This window comes from Rhinichthys klamathensis, unplaced genomic scaffold (genome assembly GCF_029890125.1).
Source record: "Rhinichthys klamathensis goyatoka isolate OS25496 unplaced genomic scaffold, OSU_Roscu_1.1 h1tg000433l_1, whole genome shotgun sequence".
NCBI classification, from domain to species: Eukaryota; Metazoa; Chordata; class Actinopteri; order Cypriniformes; family Leuciscidae; genus Rhinichthys; species Rhinichthys klamathensis.
In genome coordinates, this window is record NW_026606929.1 from 656821 (window position 1) to 676674 (window position 19854).

The window sequence follows — 19854 nt, forward strand, 5'->3', positions numbered from 1 at the left end:
CCGTTTCCCTGTGGATGGTATGGGGTGGTGTGGGTCTTCCTGCATCCGTACAGTTGGCATAGTTCTTGGATGACACGGGACTCGAAGTTCGGCCCTTGGTCCGAGTGAAGTGTTTCGGGACATCCGAAGGGCTGGAAGACGTGCCTCCACAGGGCGTTGGCAGTAGTGGTAGCGGTCTGATCTAAGGTCGGTATGGCCCAGGCATACTTGGTGAACAAGTCAGTGATCACCAGGATGTTCTGGTAGCGATCCGTTGGGCGACTTAAGGTCAAGAAGTCCATAGCCACCATATGCAACGGGGCTCTGGGTCTCACCGGAACCATGGGGGCCCTCACGTTTCGTCGGGACTTGAACAGCGTACAGCGAGGGCATCCTTGCACATGCTTCCCTACGGAATCTTCCATCCTGCTCCAGAAAAAGTGGAGCAATGGCTGGATTTGGGCTTCAGGCACCACCACCTGATATGCCATCTCGTGGGTCCTTGAGTCCAAGACAGTCCTACAAATTACTCCCTCCCGCAACTTTAATCGCTTCCACTGCCCCAGAAGCTTCTTCAATCCCACAGGATGCTCCCGTCGTTCGTCCGCCCCAGGGAGTTTGTTCCGCTCCAAGCAAATCCGCAGGAAAGCCAACCCTTCATCCTGCTCCTGCCGCTCCCTCCATCGGTGGGGTTCCCATCCCCAACTTGCCGGTACTCCCTCCGATTGCCTTCCGGGTGCCTCCACTATCCCTACCATCAGCCCTTCCTCTGATTCTGGCCCCGGGGTTCCCCCTTCCCCTGCCGATGGTAATCGTGACAGGACATCCGCATTTATGTGTTCGCGGCCTGGTCGGTACTGCAGTCGATAGTTGAAATTGTCTAGCTGGGCCACCCACCTCTGCTCCACCGCCCCTAGCTTTGCGGTTTGGAGGTGGACCAATGGGCTGTTGTCGGTCACCACCAAGACTTCAGCTCCCCACAAGTAGTCCTTAAACTTCTCACACAAAGCCCACTTCAGGGCCAGCAGCTCGATTTTAAAAGAGCTGTAATTGGCGTCATTCCGCTCTGCTGGATGGAGACTCCGGCTGGCGTAGGCGATGACCCTCTCTGTTCCGTCCTGCCGCTGGGCCAGTACAGCTCCCAGTCCGCTATTGCTAGCGTCGGTATATAGTACAAAGGGTCGGGTGAAATCGGCATAAGCCAGAATGGGGGCCTGCAGCAACTCCTGCTTCAGCCTCTGAAAGGCGGTCTCACACTCTGGGCCCCAAGTAATCGTGGGGGAACTCCGACTTCGTGGAGAGCCAGATCCGGCCAGGTACTCCACTTGCGCTCTCCAGTCTGTCAAGCTCAACTCCGAGCCAGGCCCACCGTACTTCTGGGCCCACGGGGCCCCCATAAACATGGCTGTCATCGGCTGCCGGGCGGCTGGCAAATCCTCATCCGCCATCTTGGGTCCTCTGGCCGCTCAACTCCGAGTGGTACCCTGCCGACTTACGCCAAAAGTTGTGTCACCGATGTTAAGGCCAAGGGTTATTTACCACACTCCGGAGGAGCAGATACCAGAGGCAGACAACCAAGGTAAGTGAAAAAGGTAAGTATTTATTAAATTTATAAAAGAATAAAAGCAGAAACAGGCATGGGCTTTTCTCGTCGTCAGACTCGTTGAATCGGCTCGTGGGACAGACAGTGGCTTTTCTCGTCGTCAGACTCGTTGAATCAGCTCGTGGGACAGACAGTGGCTTTTCTCGTCGTCAGACTCGTTGAATCAGCTCGTGGGACAGACAGTGGCTTTTCTCGTCGTCAGACTCGTTGAATCAGCTCGTGGGACAGACAGTGGCTTTTCTCGTCGTCAGACTCGTTGAATCAGCTCGTGGGACAGACAGTGGCTTTTCTCGTCGTCAGACTCGTTGAATCAGCTCGTGGGACAGACAGTGGCTTTTCTCGTCGTCAGACTCGTTGAATCAGCTCGTGGGACAGACAGTGGCTTTTCTCGTCGTCAGACTCGTTGAATCAGCTCGTGGGACAGACAGTGGCTTTAAAGGTGTGTTGAGCTTTTCTCCCCTGCACCCTGCACACGATCTCAGGGACCTGGACACAGCTGAGGGGACAGATCAATTCGAAAGAATCTTCAAAGTTATGGGTCAATTTCATCCGTCAGAAACTCAGAGAAGACAGTTGTTTGATCTCACCACACTCGTGCATAAATCACTCTTGTAAATCTCCACACGTGTTTAATTCACTCTTTTAGACACTGCAAACTCACTCTATCTTCACAGCGATTAATCAACTCGTTTCTCTTTTCTTCATAGGATGTATGAACCACAGAATATTGGACTCAGAAGATAAACATGGATTCAGCGATCTTCCCAGCCGCTACTGTTACTGTCAACAGGATAACACACTCTGCCCACAAACACAGGTTAGTCGTACACTGGTGATGGCAATCTTCACATGTGTCTTTCTCCAAAAGGTGAATCATAAAGGGGTGCACTTAACCTTTCCTCGGTGAATCACGTGAATCCTGCAGCGGGTTTCCACTCTCTTTACTGCCAGTCACTCTCCGTCTTCCTCTGTGAAGTTTCCTCACTTACTCCGTTGCGTTGCTGTTCGTGGTTTCTTTAAAAGACTCACTTAATGAGCATGTCTTCGGGGGACTCAACATGGAACACCGATCAGGTCTTAAACCTCTGCTTCCTGCACTCGGCGCTGCTCACTGCCACTGCTACAATCCACTTGAGCACTCCTATGGAGCTTTCCTACTGCCAGAGCATTTCTTCCCCTTACTATGCGTCGAGCCCCTCTCTTTATACTCCTTCCTTCCCAGCACATGCTTCAATGAAGCGCTACTCACGGGCTTCAGCTGGGGCTTGTTATGATCGGCGGCCATGACGGGTAAAAACAGAGCCGGCCCGGTGTTACACCGGCATTTCTTTCCCCTGGAAACAAGTCAACCATTCTTTGGTTCCCGGTTTGTTCACCCGGTGACATACACATTCTACATTATTACTTGTGTTTATTCTCTTATATATTATATCTTCTTTAATAAATGTTGCACACCCGCCCCCTCTTCCAGTTACTCTGTCTTTCCTCTCTACTACATATCCATTGATCTTAAAGTCCAAAGAATTGTTTAACCATGTCTCTTGAATGCATATGATGTCTGGTGCCTTTTCCATTTCTGATATATGTTTTTTAAATTCTTGACCATTTGCTAATAAACTCCTAGCATTCCAATGTAGTAGTAGGAAAGACATCGTCCAGCTAAGGATTATTACTCTGAGTCATATCCATGGCAGCAGTTCCTTCCTCCGCTTTTAAAATCCCATGCACCTCCTCTGCTGAAACTCCTGTTAACTTGATACATTTATTAGCACATCCTACGATAATCCTTAATTTGTCAGATCGCTTTTCCACTTGTGAAGTGCCATTCACCACCGCACAAATGAATGCCACAAAGTCAATTTTGTTTACTGTGATATGCAGATCTGGCTCATTCCTCTCATGATTCACTTCTCTCTGAGCATATGATTCCATCCTTTTTCCTGGCACATTATTTACCATTCGGTTCAGCTTTACTTTTGTCTTTTACCTTACGCATAGCTTCTGCATAATGTTAAATTTTGCACAGTTTTTATTTTTTGAACTTCGCGGGCTTCTTGTTGTACAGGACATCCTGCGTATGCTGCGCTATGTCCACCGCCACAGTTACAGCATTTAATCACTATGCCCTCCTCACACTTGTCATATTCATGTTCCCCCCCACACTTTACACACCGCATTCTCCCTTTACAAAAATTTGCAGTATGTCCCATCCATTGGCACTTGAAGCATCTCAAAGGTGGAGGTATGAACTCTCGCACCAAGAAGCTAACAAATCCTAGCTTCACTCTTGTGGGCAAATTACTCCCTTCAAACAGAATCATCACACTCAGACTTTCACATCTTTTGTTGTCTTTCCACATCTGCAGTCTTCTAGTGGAGATAACTGTGCCTCCACTAAGATTTCCTTTAATATCATCCACACTTACATTAAGAGGTACTCCTGAGATAACCCCTCTGATTCCATTACCTATTTCTGTGCATGATATCTTTCCTCCTGCCAGCGTTTTCATTTTCAGAATTTTTTGTTTTTGCTTTTCATCCTTACATTTAATCATTATTCTTCCATTGTTTAGACAAGCTACAGCTTTCACTACTCCTATCTCTTTCTCAATTGCTTTTGATAATTTAACAGGATGAGTTTGTTGTTCTGACTGCTTAGCAAAAGTAATTAGGACCTTGATTTCTCTTTCCTCTTCTTTATCAGCTTCACTTCTCGTTTGTTTTACTTTATTAATTGTTCGTTCACAATCAGATCCATCACCCATGCTGCTCTTTTTCTTCCTTTTATTATACTTCCTGATAATCCATTTCTTGTTCATTGTCGTCATCCGATGTTTCGCCCCACACTTTCCTCCCTTCCGTCGCCATTTTCTCCCCTGTCCGAGCAAGCTCCAGTTTCGAATCAACCCGCATCCCGGGTGACAACCAATCAGACTTTAAATGGAAAGTACAGTTTGCTGATAGGCCAATATTGCTGTCAATCACCTAATCCCGTCACACTAAGTTACTTGAATAATAAATTAAAATGTAACATTTTCAATCGTAATAATATTCAGCAAAACAGCTCCCTTAGTTGTGTTATGTTAAACTTAATCATATGTTATAAGTAAAAAAAACAACAATTTGTTTCGATTTCTCCTCAAATGTACCTCTTAACAAGATCCTCAACGCCACGTTGTTACCAGAAATACACTAATGCCGCGTTCCAGGCAACCTGTAACCCGTGTTTTTTCAACTCGTAACTGGGAGTACATCGATCTAGTACGAGTTCACGGGTGGGAAGTCACGGGTTTGACTGCCGTTCCAGTGCACTTTCACGGGTATAAGGTTGGAAAAACACGGGTTACAGGTTGCCTGGAACGATGTACTCCCAGTTACGAGTTGTAAAAACGTCTTGGTTACGTATGTAACCCTCGTTCCCTGAGTACAGGGAACGGAGACGTGTCGTCGGGGAGTTCCCTGACGAATTGGGATCACGCTAAGGAGACCAATTGCCTTCGAGTGAATTAAAACGAGCCAATGAAAATTGGCATGCAAGGTTTGCATTCCGCGACCCGCCTACCAACGCGGGTATAAAGGGCGGAAGTAAACATTGCGCAATGCTTTTCGCTGAGGAGCCGAACGGTGTCCAGTCCTCCGCAAAGGTACAGCAACATGGCGAAGGGACGACACGTCTCCGTTCCCTGTACTCAGGGAACGAGGGTTACATACGTAACCGAGACGTTCCCTTTCGTCCTGGGAACTCCGACGTGTCGTCGGGGAGTTCCCTGACGAATTGGGATCCCTAATAAAACGCCATGGTGCTGGCCCCTTCCAGCGCCCAGCTAAGCTACCCAAGCAGTTTCACAAATTACGGGAACTAGCAAGGGAGTCACACTGCTGTTCCGCAAGACCCACACAGTGGATTGGATAACACTGGGAAAGCGTGCCCAACCCGTAAAAAGGGGGAAGGGAACGCTGCGGAAGCCAGATGCCTGAAGAAGGCCTGGAATACACATATGTACTAGCCCAGGGGGATAGTGAACATATGGCAGTCCCTGAGGTAGTCCCCTCCAAGGGGAGTGGGAGCGTACTCAACAGGGACGACAGAACGAGTCTGTCAAGGGGAAGACACGGCTGGACTGCATGTGGCATAATGGGTCACCGAAGAGACCACTGGACATAACACCCAGTCTACACAACAACTCCCTTAGAGGTAGTAGACCTGGCGCCGGCGGTCCGCCACGCCTGGCACCGAAGGGGTGATGGAGGAACTCACGAGGCTAACCAACGTAGGGCGCCAACGGAGTGAAAGACGCATGTATCCGGCTGAGGCACGGAGTGGCGAAGCAAGCCGACACAACCTATTCCCTCTCACCACTGGCCGTAGCGAGTACTCGGGAGGAAACAGGTTCCACACGTAGGCTATAGAACCTAGCGAACGTGTTCGGTGTCGCCCAGCCCGCAGCTCTACAAATGTCTGCCAGTGAGGCGCCTTGAGCCAACGCCCAGGAGGCGGCAACACCTCTCGTAGAGTGAGCACGCAACCTGGGAGGACAAGGCTCACCCGTAGCTTCATACGCTTGGGTGATAGCATCCACTAACCAGTGAGCTAACCTCTGCTTGGAGACGGCCTTCCCCTTCTGCTGGCCTCCGTAACAGACAAAGAGCTGATCTGAGGTCCTGAAGCTTTGCGTTCTGTCAGTGTAAACCCGCAGGGCGCGGACTGGACAGAGAAAAGCTAGGGCTGGGTCTGCCTCCTCCTGGGGCAGCGCTTGCAGGTTCACTACCTGATCCACGAAGGGAGTGGTAGGAACCTTGGGCACATATCCGGGCCGGGGTCTCAATATCACGCGAGAAAGGCCCGGCCCGAACTCTGGGCACGATTCGTCGACCGAAAAAGCCTGCAGATCCCCAACCCTCTTAAAAGAGGCCAATGCCAACAGGAGCGCTGTCTTAATGGACAAGATATTCAGCTCCACTGTCAGCAAGGGCTCAAAGGGAGGACTTTGAAGAGCTCTCAGTACCAGAGCTAGGTCCCAAGAGGGTACAGAGCGCAAAACACGAGGTGGATTTAACCTCCTAGCACCCTTGAGGAATCTGATGATCAGGTCGTGCTTCCCCACGGACTTACCTTCTACTACATCGTGATGTGCGGCTATTGCGGCAACATACACTTTGAGGGTGGAGGGAGACAGCCTTCGCTCCAACCCATCTTGTAGGAAGGAAAGCACGACTCTAATCGGGCAAGTTCGGGGGTCCTCCTGGTGAGAGGAACACCACTCGACGAATAGGTTCCACTTCAACGCATAGAGGCGCCTCGTAGAGGGGGCTCTAGCAGAAGTGATGGTGTTTACCACTGCCTGTGGTAGATCACCTAGAACCTCCGCGTCCCGTCCAGGGACCAGACATGGAGTTTCCAGAGGTCTGGACACGGGTGCCATAGAGTGCCCCGTCTCTGAGAAAGGAGGTCCTTCCTCAGAGGAATCAGCCAAGGAGGGGCTGTCGTGAGGAGCATGAGTTCCGTGAACCAAGTCCTGGTGGGCCAATACGGCGCCACTAACAGGACCTGCTCCTCGTCCTCCCTGACCTTGCACAGTGTCTGTGCAAGAAGGCTCACTGGGGGAAACGCATACTTGCGCAGGCCCCGGGGCCAGCTGTGAGCCAGGGCGTCCGTGCCGAGGGTCCCCTCGGACAGGGAGTAAAACCACTGGCAATTTGTCGTGTCCGGAGAGGCAAACAGGTCTACCTGTGCGACTCCGAAAACACTCCAGATCAGCTGAACCGCCTGGGGATGGAGTCGCCATACTCCTGGCAGGGGAGGCAACCGTGAAAGCTCGTCCGCCACACGGTTGAGCTCCCCTGGAACATGAGTGGCACGAAGCGACCTCAGACGCTTCTGACTCCATAGGAGGAGGTGGGAGGCGAGTCGCGACATGCGGCGGGAGCGTAGACCACCTTGTCTGTTGATGTACGCAACGGTCGCAGTGCTGTCCGTACGGACCAGTACGTGCTTGTCTTTGAGAAGCCCCTTGAGGCGGCACAAAGCCAAGCGTACTGCTTGCAACCCTAGGCAGTTGATATGCCAATGCAGCTGGGGCCCCGTCCACAGACCCGAGACTGCATGCCCTTTGTACGTGGCCCCCCACCCCATGGCAGAGGCATCTGTGAAAACCACAGCATGCCTGGAAACCTGGACTAGGGGCACTCCGGCCCGTAGAAACGCAGGATCCGACCACGGGGAGAAGGTTTGGCGACAGTGCGGGGTTACTTTCACCCGGAACGTGCCGCTCTGCCACGCCCACCTCGGGACTCGATCGTGAAGCCAGTGCTGGAGCGGTCTCATATGTAACAGGCCGAGCGGCGTTACTGCGGCTGCGGCTGCCACATGCCCCAGGAGCCTCTGAAATTGTTTCAGTGGAACCGCTGTCCTGCCTCGAAAAGACCCGAGGCAGGTGAGCACTGACTGGACGCGCTCCTCCGTGAGGCGCGCAGTCTGGGCGACCTAGTCCAACTCCATACCGAGATAAGAGATCCTCTGCACGGGGCAGAGTTTGCTCTTGTCCCAGTTGACCTGAAGCCCCAACCGGCTGAGGTGCCGAAGCACCATGTCCCTGTGATCGCACAACACATCTCGCGAGAGCCAGAATGAGACAGTCGTCGAGATAGTTGAGAATGCGAACGCCTTGTTCTCTCATGGGAACAATGGCCGCCTCCGCGACTTTCGTGAAGACACGGGGCGACAGGGCCAGCCCGAAGAGTAGGACCTTGTACTGATACGCTCGACCCTCGAAAGCAAACCGTAGAAACGGTCTGTGACGAGGAAAAATCGAGACGTGAAAGTACGCGTCCTTCAGGTCGATCGCTGCAGACCAATCCTGGGGACGGATGCACTCGAAAATGCGCTTCTGCGTGAACATTTTGAAACGGGAGTTTGTGCAGGGCCCGATTCAAAACTCGCAGATCCAGGATTGGCCGTAACCCACCGCCTTTCTTGGGTACACTGAAGTAGGGGCTGTAAAACCCGGACCTCATCTCGGCAGGAGGGACCGGCTCGATCGCGTCCTTCGCCAGCAGGACATCGATCTCTTTCCGCAGGACAGGGACATCCACTGACCGCACACGGGTGAAGTGGATGCCCCTGAACCTGGGAGGCCGGCGTGCAAACTGAATTGCATAGCCGAACCGAATGGTGCGGACGAGCCATCGAGACGGACCCGGAAGCGCTAGCCAGGCTTCCAGGTACCGAGCCAATAAGCCCACCCGAACCACCGGCGTACCCGCGTAGGGGCAGCGAGGTTTGAAGGCCGGGACCCGGCTCCAGTGACAATGTAGCCACTGGAAGCGGGGTCTGGGCGCTCCACCGTGGGGCAGACGGCAGAGAGAGCTCGTAGGCTTTCTGCTGCGGGCTGCCCGGTGGCGAAGGGAGGGGGAGAGACGAAGAACGAGGCCCTGACTCCTCATGTCCTGGTCTCTGCGCCTCCGGGCCCAGCTGCAGACCGGAGCGACGCAGCCGAGGCTGCGTCACTGCTATCTGCAAGCTGGGTAGAGGGGAACGGGAGTGGTGCAGCTTGGGGGCGGCACGCACTGCCATCCTGACCCTCTCGGACGGAGGAAACTGGTCTTATTATACTGCCAGTCTCGACCGTGAGGGGAAACGAGGAACGAGGCCCGGGGGCATCGAGTCCTGGTTTCCCCTCACCCAGCGAGAGACGAGAGTGACAAGGCCGCAGCCCTCACTGCCATCTGAGCGCTGGGGCCCGTGAACGACTCAGAGGAAGTGGACTGCTCATGGGTACCGCTGATTACAGGATAACCAGCGGCGGAACAGAAACTAAATTCTCCACCCGGCCCTCCCCCGGGGGAAGGAGTGGTGATGACACGCACTCCCAAAGAGCAGAACGTCACAAACTCTGGGTCGCTCCTCTCAGGGTTGTTTCCCTTCCCTTTGCTGGGGGAAAACAAACTCCGAGCGGGCTGACTTTGAGGTGCTTCTGGACCACCAGTGTGGACATCGTCTAACCGAGGGCCAGCGCTGTGACTAATCACGGTCAGTCACTAAGCACAGCTCAACCCCGAGTTAGAACTACGCACGTGCAGTGGTAGTGAGAGAGGAAAAACTTCTGCAGATTTAGGCATGTTTGGCTTGCCATATTGGCACCAAAATGCTTCCATACTGCCAAAATTCTTCACACACATCCAGGCGCTTTAGAACAGCCCAGGAAAGTGTGGCCGTTAAGTCTGAATCTTCAGCATGAGAACACACCATTATAGTAGGAACTCAGCATCATTTTCAGAGTATAACCGCCCTCTCTCCGATGTAGCGATCGACATCTGTCCTCCCTGGGGCCCTGAATGAAATGCCTGGTCCCTCATGAGAAGGACCAGAAACCCATTCCAAAGCCTCGATGGCACACGGCACGCTGAGCTGCTCCAACCTTTACGAGAAAGGGGAGGCGAACAACGTGCCGACGTGGTCATGCACTCCTTAGAGAACATGAACCACCCACGAACGCAGTCTCAACACACTGATTAGGCATGTGAAACCGTGATCGTGGCCGTCAACCAGGCATGCAAGATAGTGAACGTGCCTGGTTGACGTGACAACCCGCGCTGTCAGCCGGCGCTCGACGGCACACGGCACGCTGAGCTGCTCCAACCTTTACGAGAAAGGGGAGGCGAACAACGTGCCGACTAGGGGTGTAAATCACAGTTAATCACGATACGATACGATATCGATTCTCTCAGCCAGCGATACGATATTTGCAGATACCTCAAAAAATTCTACGATTCGATTACGATTCGATTCGATTCAGGGCTATATCGATCGATTAATCGATATTTAGATATTATGTGCTAAGTGTACACAACCGGTTACGTTTATTAACTCACAATACATCCAAATATATATAACATGAAAGTTTAATTAAACTCTTTGAAAATTGCACACCCTCTCCCAATTGGGACATTTACAAGTAGTTTGTTACAAGTTAAAAAAAATGATATATGAAAATGAACAAGAACGCAGTTATCTGTTTTTGCAAATGAACTCTTCTGTTTCAGAGTTAAACAAAGCCAAGTATTTGCTATGATACATAATAAAACACTTGGTTAATCTTTGTAACACCAATCTCCTCAGCTGATATAGACGCCTGTCAAACTTTGTTGTTGTGATTAACGTACACGCAATACAGAGAGCCTTTCACTTACCACTAAACGTGCTGTTTTAGCAAGATTCCGTGACAAAGTTTCAGCTTTTATTTTACTTTTATGCCCCGAAGAAGATATCACGAGTTCATCAAGTTCGCTGAAATCCATCCTCGATCACTCGATCACAACTCCTCTCAGCTAGCGCGTCTTTTCAAAGTGACAAGCAGCCTTGTCACCTGACCTGAATACTGCGCACTGATTTGCTAAAACAAACTTTTCGGGGCTTGTTGTTTCTGCTGTGAACTCGCGATGACAGCGCGATGACATGAACTCGCGATGACAGTGGAAAATACTGGCTTTTGTGACAAAGGGTTCAGTCAATCTTGTCAGGCGTCTATTTCAGCGGAAAAAGTTTACGTGAGGATGTGGAGCGTGTCAAAATAAAGGTACCGTACATCGATATTTTATGTGTGGTATCGATGCATCGTATCGTTAGACGTTTGATCGATGCATCGATCCATATCGATGTATTGTTACACCCCTAGTGCCGACGTGGTCATGCATTCCTAAGAGAACATGAACCACCCACGAACATAGTCTCACACACTGATTAGGCATGTGAAACAATGAACGTGGCCGTCAAATAAGGACAGGAAACGATCGCATCCAGAAACACACAAGTGAAACGTCATCCTGAAAAGGACGCGATCTTCACTCGTGTTGCTCTTTCAGGAAGAAAGTACTCTCTCTATTGTGCTGAAGCACACAGGGACCCAACGCGGCAACACAGCGGGGAAACTGCAAGCCCGCTGTGCGCACTCAACCGTTTACCAGCTGTGAAAACAGCTTTTTGAATTAACAGCATATAGACGCAGCCGGCAGACAGGAAACCGCGCGGTCGCTGAAACGCCATCTCACCAACACAGAGAGATCCCCTCCCGAAACAGCAGACTCGTAGTTGTAAGAAAGATACATTTCTTAAAGCTCACTCACTCAGAGAGGACACAATCGGACGGCTCCGAAGCTAAAAGCATTGCGCAATGTTTACTTCCGCCCTTTATACCCGCGTTGGTAGGCGGGTCACGGAATGCAAACCTTGCATGCCAATTTTCATTGGCTCGTTTTAATTCACTCGAAGGCAATTGGTCTCCCTAGCGTGATCCCAATTCGTCAGGGAACTCCCCGACGACACGTCGGAGTTCCCAGGACGAAAGGGAACACGGGTTACAGGTTGCCTGGAACACGGCATAAGTTACCCATTATCAATCGCTGTTTACATTGAATGTAATAAAATCACAATCATTCTTGCGTTTCGATACTTCCCTGGTTATTTTTTGTCACTAAAATTAAGCTAGCCTACTTGTCCGGTCGGGCAAGTAAAATTATCTTTCACTTGCCCCTTCAAAAAATGTCGAGCCCTGAGTTCATTCATGATTTTTTGTCGTGCTGTAAAGCGGAACAGGTGATCGGTTCACAGCGATCTGAGTGACTGTCACGCTCACGCATCATTAGAGCGCCAAAAAAGATCACAACAGCTCGAAAGACGTCTATGCTCTCACTCCAGTCTATTTAGCACATTCCCATTTATTATTGTGAAAAGTGACTAGTTTGCAGGTATGTACGTAGGCCTACATATGATTATCCCATCCAAGGAGCACCTCAAGCAAACATTTTGAGTCCTGGAAGTGCTCCTCTACATACATTTGATAAACGCACATTATTATTATTATTTTTTAAGTGATCCATGAACAGGAGTTCTGTATGATGCATGTGTGAATATTATGTGTTTTTTCTGTAATGAGGAAGCAACTTTCAATCGCTTTACCCGAAGGCCCACCCCTAAACCAAACGCTCAGTGGATTAGAACAAAGGTAACAAAATACCCATCATGGTTTGAAAACGCCTCACTGATTGGGTAACACCCACTAGCATTAGCTTTCATGATTCTACAATCCACAACTAATCAATATTAGTTCAATGTCACAGTCACCACCCATGCTGTCAGCTTTCATCAAAACTTCAATGTTGATCTAGTGTAATGGGTCAAATATGTGTAACGTGAGGGTTCGGTATGTGGTGGTGGATCACTCGGATAATAAACAGCAGAATGGAGACAGATGACTTTCTCAAGTGATACTTTACTGAACACCGCTAACAACAACCACACTTCCTCGTTCGGACTTTTCACGTGACCCCGTAACCAAACAGAAGCAAGAACTTTCAAATATGAAATATTTCTAAACCTTACACATGTGTTTCCACTTGCTACATTTATTTTCATGTATATCCCCTTTAAATCACACTCTCCGCCCAGATCTGGTAGTAGGATGAACTGGTTCCGGTAGGGTCAATCCCCAGATAGCATGTAGTAATCGGCCCTAGCTCGGCATCGGCGTTTGTTAACTGGGCCGAGTGTGGCCCGCAGCTCACTCTGGCACATGCATTTTTGTTACAGCTGTAAACCACTGGGCCGATTCATGTTCACCGTATCTGGCTGTAGAGATCCGGGCCACTTCTGGAAATGACTCGGCTTATCAAGGATGGTTTTAATGAAGCAATAATTAACATACACATTAAATAAAAAAATTCACATAAATTCCTGAACGCATCTGATAATGTGCTATCTACTCGTCGAATGTCGTGAACTTGTCCAAAACAAAATCTGCAGTAAAACTTAAATTAAACTATAATAATAATATAGTGTTGTTTTGCACAGCATTCTTTAATATTTATAACCATAGCAAACAATTTGTTTTGTGATGAAGCATGCAGATCATTATTTACATATATTTTAAACATGTATGCGCGCACAGGTGACATCATCCCTCGCACAGCAGTGGGAGGGGTCTCATTGTACCTGTGGTGATCACCATGTTTTTGCAGTTTGGACAACTACAAAAAACAATGGATTATTTAGCAAGACATACGAAAACGGGATCATCTAAGAAAAAATGGGTAAGCATCGATGCACTTTTATTTTCTAGTATTTTATGTAGCAGACGCTCTGAAAGGGACTAAGTTAAAGGCCAGGTGAGACTGTAGCTAACCACATACAGCTGCTTGCGCAACTTGCATAGAAATTCTCCTACCACCTAAATCGCCGAATTAGTTATAAGATGTGATAAGATGTGCTCATTAATACCATACAAACAGTACAGTTCTTTTAAAATTTGTTTTTAAAATTATTCCAATCCAATAGTCATATGCAGAGAATGTTGTCACTCATTGGTTTTTAAAAGTAACTGGGTAAATGCCATATTCAAATAGCCTAGCCTATAGCATTTAGCTGAGCTCGAACAATGCATGGCAAATTTCAAATCTTGCATAATGAATAACGTATTTCCGTAGCCTATACTGATTGGACGAAAGTCATTGAATCGACGATAAAGGTGTAACGTACAAGATAAGAGATTCAGTTTCACAAAAGTTTGACAACATTTCGACGTTGGATTTCAATTCCAAAGGTAAGATTTTTACTACTCGATGCTGTTGGACTCGGACTCTTATTTTAAAACATTCACAATGTTAAATTGTAACAGTGATTAGTAGGCTAACTTTATTTTAGATAAAGTTATTTTAAGAAATGAAACTAAACAAATTAGTTTAAAGTACACATGAATTCAAAATTGACCATATTTACTTTATTAGCGCAAATTGTTGGTTTTGTGGTGACCAATTCATCCATGCAAGTCAATCCACACACAAAAAAAATGTGGCTTTGGAATCTTTAATCAAGATCTGAAAATGCTCCTCCCTGTGACATGTATTTATTATGTATTATATTGATTTTAACAAAGATAAACATTGTTTATGCATCTTTTTTTGACAGACCACAACAAGATCATTGCCAAGCTCAACACAGAAGAAGCCATTATATGTCATTAAGTATATGTATACTATACATATAAGTCATGGCTGAAAACTATGAGTTTTATACTATGAATTCTAACATTCAAAAAAGGCAAGGGCAAGTGTTGCTCAGATTTTTAAGTCTTTGCAAACTCATAACTCTAAGACTAGTAATGACACTCCTCATAATCAACAGTGTGAAACGAGGCCCTTTTCGCATACAGCATACACAAAAAGAAAGAACAGGTCTGTTTGTATTTTTACCACAGTTGTTTTTCATATTACTGGTGTAGGGCAATTCCAACGTTATGGACGTGACATTTGCAGTCAAAACTTGAAATATAAATTCTCAGTAAATGCATTTAATACCAGCCACTCCGTGAATAATAAAGACCTACCTGGACAACTTAAAAAGGGTATGGTTCATTTGGTAAACTTATATATTTTTTTCATAGTAAAGATGACCTTTGCATGAAATTGCCCTGTGGATAACCCCAAAATGAAAATTCTGCAACATCATGAGGGAATAGATTACAGAACTTTCATTTTGGGTAGCTATGTCTTGTATGTAAATTGTACATATATTGTATTCATTCGTGAATGCAAGTTTTGCTATGGCACTATTTTAATTTTATCCCCCATTTATCTGTTCAGGGGGAATAAAAGAAACCACTCAAGTGAGAGTGATGAAGATAATTTCTTTGCCAGCAAGAGACTGGAAAAAAACGGCAGAATTCAGGATCATTCAGAAGTTGTTGCTGCACCGCAAATACCGTCACCACCACTGACTATGGTAGACGTCCTGAGAACTCCATCCAGACACGCAAATGCTATTACAAGTCCCAACACCTCTAGGAATAATTTAAGTCCATGTACCAGTGCAGTTGGAGATGGGGACAGCCGTTGCTGAAGCCAGCACACGGCGGTCTTTCTCTGAATTTTTAGACCTGATTCCAGTTTCACTGGAGGGCCAGCCTCCATTAAAGAGGCAGCGCACTGACTGTGGGTTCCCGGGAGTCCGATTTTATTATGACAAGTGGCGTCTCTCCTAGTATGGCCAAAGGAAGGAATATCTTCTTGGCAAGTCTCCAAATCCATCAATACAGCATTGGCACCCAACTCGACATTAATTCACTGTGACAAATGACTTGCATGAGTAAAGTCTCGTCATTCTGTCTTTCAGGTTATTTCAGTCCCCGCAGGCCTTTAGCTGCAAAAGTGGCAAGGGTGATTGGCCAGGAGGGGTGGAATTGCCCCAAACCAGAGGAGATCATGAAGTTGTGGAAGCAGTCCTCCAAACAGAGGGTTGAGAGAGTTTCGCTAAGAAAACATTTCAGTTTTTTAAGGCCAGAAAATACAAAAATGTAAATTGTACCTTCTAACAGCCATTAACTGCACCAAGAACTGGAATTAAATCCTGAAACGTTTGTCTACATGCAAAGTATATTCAGTAACTCAAAATGTAATGTTTTCCTAATTACAGGAGTGGTTGCAACCCGAAACTTTTTTAAAGGTGACATTGTCTGTGATTATCATGGAAAGGTCATCACAGCTTCTGAAGGGAGAGCCATGATGGAGGACCTGCATGACGAGGCAGGGTACCTGTTTTTGTTTTAAATCAGCGGAAAAACGACTCTGTCTTGATGCACAGACATTCCCGTGCAAGTGTCACCCCCAAGCAGACACGTTTGGCCGCAGTATCAATCACTCTGCAAAGTCGGCAAATGTCAAACCGTTCAGCAGCACAATGAAGGTTGATGGAGAAGACCAGGAATGTAATTATTCAAACGTTAGTATACATACACGTTTTGGATTGTCTTTAGCATATTCTTTCATATCAACACAAAGGTGATTACATGGGTTATTCAAGAAACATCAAATAAAGGTAGTCATAATAACATGGCAAGATTGAATCGCGCCAGCTCCGGGTTGATTGCGGCAGTGTTGGCAAGTTAACGGCTGCCGCATCTGGGCCGATTGATTCGGGCCGGAATCGGCCAGTGGGTAAACAGGCATCCGGCACGAGTGCGGGAGACGGAAGCGGGCCGACGGGTAAGTCTCCGGCAGGTGAGAATCTAACCGGAACTGGCCCGAGTGTATTTTGCTATCTGGGTTAGATTCGCGCCAGCCAAGAGAGTGAATGGCTGCAAATGTGCACGAGGGTGATTGCTGAATCTGATCACCGCTTTTCTATGTTATTCAACAGAATAAAAATCCATCATAAAGCGCGATTTGGTGTCCATCGTGAATTAACACACAACACAACGCAGAGACAGCACTGTTACACTAGCATACTTTAAAGGTACACTGTGTAGTTTTTTAAGTATTTTAGCTAAAATCAATGTCTTTATTCATAAATATGTCCTCATTGGTGTAAAATTACCTCTGCCAATGATCTGACTTATCCTTGTAAGCGAAGAATTTCTTATCTTTAACTACATGGGACGGTGTCCTCCATGTCGTTCCGCCATCTTGAAAACCTATAATAGCAGAGATGGACCAAATGCACTAGCCTACCTAAACGCGTTTCCACTCTGAGCCAGCGTCACGTGACTAAAACCAGCTGAAACCAAACAGACAAGGAGGAGATCAGTGAGAGGCGCTTGTCACTGCTCCGGCAAATTTGAAAGGCTGCACTGCACGGTACTTCATAATGCAGGATCTACTTATGCCCAGCCACAGGAGAAGGAATCTTTGTTGCTAGTGATGGCAAAATGAGGCTTCCTGAACCACTGAGACCTCGCAGCCTATTGCTTCACCCAAAGGTTCATTACTCGAAGCTTCATTCAGCATTGCTCACTAGTGACACCTAGCTACTGTACAAATAAGTAACAGACAAATTAAAGCTGCAGTCCATAGCTTTTTTGGGTTCAAAATTATCCACAATACATATTTGAGAAAATACATAACCAGCCAGTGTTCAAAACTATCTGCTTGCCTTAGCTCGATTCAAAACGGTAAGCTTGTAATAATGTTTTTAATTCCAGTGGTACTGGTGGATTTCCGCGGGAGATTCGAGCATGTCTTTGCGTCATTACGTCACATCTGTACACATAAAGAAGAGTCTCGGCTAGTAGGCTATATTGCGTGTGAGGATGTTGGAGGTGGAGATTTATAGCCTTTTCTCACAGCACTTGATATATCATATATCAATTTGATGTTGGATCGTGAAAGGTTCAAACGACAATCACCAGTGACAACAGATTCACCCGCTGTAAAATGCAAAAGACTTCGTTCGGACTTCGGAGCGGCTACAGAAAAAAAGAGACCGCAACCGGACTCATGCGAAAACAAGGATACATATCGGAAGGACATTACATGTAGTCATGCAATGCTTGCTTACGTTCTTAACATTAACAATTTGAGAACAAAGTATAATTTGCACGGTTTTGCGTGATATAACTTACAAGCGATTGTTAGATTTAATCAGCACGATTTACTGCAATGTCAGAACCAGAACAAAAGTGGATGTTTCTTATTAGTTCAGATGACATTTTCTTTGGTGAAAATTCTTATGTTGTTCATACTTCCAAAAAGAATAATCTGTGATTCTGAATGCGAGTATCCACACCGGCGCGGTGACTGACAGCTGCACACTCTCCTCAAACATTGTATTCATCCGCGCTGTCGTGTCGAGGGTGTTGAAGTACAACTCACGTAAAGTTGATAATTCCGCGAATGACTGCAATTGCAGATTTCGAACAGAGATGGCGACAAAGAGGAAAAACGCCGGACTGCAGCTTTAATTAATTCTGAACCAATGACCTGAGCAGACTTATGATTGTTTCTGGTCTGTTTTGTGCTGTGAACTGTTACTAGTTTGAGTGCAGTGTTGTGCTTATGGGACTGGGGATAGAGGAGCAAACTGCAACACGGCAGTTTGGGGTGGGAGAAGGAAGGATTACAAAAGATTTTTATTGAGAAACAAAAAATATTTATAATGTAATAATAACACATATATATGACACTAACAACAATGCCAATTAGATTTCACTAACTCTCTGACTCTCTGACACTACTACAACTGCTTCTACTCCTGCAACACCCAGAAGGTGGCGCGAGTTTCGAACCCTCTTTATCCGGAAGCAACACTCAAGGTGTGTTCGACATCGGCTGCGACTGGATGTAACCAAAGCCCGTCTACGGAAAGCCTGGCCACTCCCTATTAAGTCCTATTGTACCGAATTTTGGTTGTAGTTTCACCGGAGTTCCACTGTGGGCGATCGTTCGAGTGCAAAATGAATGGGAGTCTATGGAGCTATATGGCTAAATTTGTCTCTTTCACCCGATTGCCGTTGAGAAATCTCAGATTTGATTCTAGGTTTTGCAAGTTCAACATGGGTTATAGGTCGAAAGTTGAATGAACGAGTACTTATGTCCTTTCGATTTCTTACAGGTTGAGTTGTTGTTCCCCATAACTAGGGGTGGAACGGTACATGTATTCGTACCGAACCGAAACGGTACGGGCGTCACGGTTCGGTGCACGAATTTACACGGAGAATACACGGTATAAAAATAAATAAAACTCGCGTGGAAATTAATTAATGTAATGCGGAACTACTGTTAGATACGCGGGTTCTTTAGGGACACATAATCTGTACCATCGGCTTAGCTCTGAACGCGCGTTCACTTCAAACGTTGGCTTTATACGCGCGTCCAATTCGCTTTGGACTAGCGTCGAACAAGACGCGATAGACGCGAATTTAACGCTCTATTCGCGTTTGGTGTGACCATATAATGAACAGGCTGTGATGTCAAGATTGCAATGCTGGAGTGTGTGTGTTTATGTGTGTGTGTGAGAGAGAGGCGCGGCCGCGATCGAACAGTGGAAACATAAAAAACATACTCCGTCATTTTGTTCATACAGATCATTAAACCTGCAAAGTGTTTACTTATATTTGTGTACACTCGCAATAAAACACAACATTGTCCTTTTGTCACACTGTAACCTACAACTGTCACCAAAATCACTCACTCACTCACTCACTCACTCACTCACTCACTCACTCACTCACTCACTCTCTCACTCTCTCACCCACACACACACACACACACACACACTGTTTTAAAAGCAAAACATATTTATCCAACTCCATTTCAAAACAGTCTGTGGGTCCCATCTTTTAGACATTCATCATATCGCATTGGTTTTCATCTCTTGTCCTCGGAGCACTAATCTTAAACATTCTACATTGATTAAAAAAGAAAATCGAATGCGTTTTTAATGGTAGTATTATTTTATACAGTAATCAATTATAATTCAGATGAGAATAATGTTACATTGTTAATTAATA